Consider the following 1,229-nt stretch of genomic DNA (forward strand, 5'->3'; position numbering starts at 1 on the left):
CTCTTCCCGTAATGCATCACTACATTTCCCGTAGTTGTGGTTCCTGTACGACATAATATCGAATTAACACAGTGCAGATATATAACAAATATCACTACAACGTTAATTTAATTTAATATGATATCCAGTTTCTAACCCGGAAAAGGAATGAAGGAACAGAGATTAATTTTAAGATATCTGTTTATTTTTTTAAAGTGAGACACTAGTTTGAAAAGATCAAATTGAAGAAAGAGAATAAAGAGTATGCTGGAAAAAATAAATAAATTGTACCCAAGTATATTGGACTCACCACCTAAGTTGGAGAGGACCTCGACCATAATAATGCTTGTCGGCTACACATGGATAATCAGAACTTGTATTTGGATCACAGTAATGAGATTTAGGATTCAGCTCGTTAACAATGCAATATCCCCATGTAAATGGAGCAGTATCCTCTCCAATTATCCACCGTCCTATACATCGACCGTGTTAACCGCAAACAATTAGTCAACTGATCAAATCAAATGTGAGGTGATGTGATGCAAAAAATTAATGAATATACAGTTTCATTTGTAGTATGCCATAAATTACCACTAGTTTCTTGAGAGGTTTGGGCGAAGAAAGCAGCAAGCTCTCTCTTTCTAGTGTTATCATCGCTCATCGCCCGTCATGCCAAATTCAGGGTAGGCTTTACTGGCCTCAACAAAAGCGTCATACGTATAGAATCCCTTTCCAGGACAGCAGTCATAGGTTCTATTCGGTAGCATCTCTTCGAACATCAATTCTGTGATGATGCAGTTACGGCATTGGCTTTGACAGCCTTCACAACAGTAAGCATCTGTTGAACCGCAGTAACCAGCACTGCTACAGCACAGGTCGTTTTTGCATGTGGCATTCCCCGCTTGCGATCCGCATTGTGGAGTATCCGATGAGACTCCTAGTAATAGAGACAACAATAAAGATAAAACTGTAAGTGCCCAGAACCTCATTTCAGGAATATAGCTATTTGAGTTTTGATGATGTTTAAGAAGGTTTCAGGATTGGTATTTATAGAGAAGGATGGAGATCATAAAGATGCCATCCATTTATTGTAAAATATTTATTATTGGAACTATTATATGCATTATTTTTGTTTAAATAAAGAATATATTTTTCACTTAGACATAGTTCAATGTGGTCCAGAACGTTGTTTTCTCCTTCTTGGCCTTAAATAAAAAGGCTCTTTGCCATGTATTTGTCACGGTAATTTC

The 1,229-nt window shown here is 37.1% G+C and overlaps 1 pseudogene; it reads right to left on the minus strand.

Moving 5' to 3' along the window:
• Window positions 1-3: 3 nt before the first annotated feature.
• Window positions 4-1,007, minus strand: LOC105120073 (endochitinase WIN8-like; annotated as a pseudogene).
• Between the last annotated feature and the right edge of the window lie 222 nt (window positions 1,008-1,229).

The sequence above is a fragment of the Populus euphratica genome, unplaced genomic scaffold (genome assembly GCF_000495115.2).
Source record: "Populus euphratica unplaced genomic scaffold, PopEup_1.0 scaffold4636.1, whole genome shotgun sequence".
In the NCBI taxonomy this organism is placed as follows: domain Eukaryota; kingdom Viridiplantae; phylum Streptophyta; class Magnoliopsida; order Malpighiales; family Salicaceae; genus Populus; species Populus euphratica.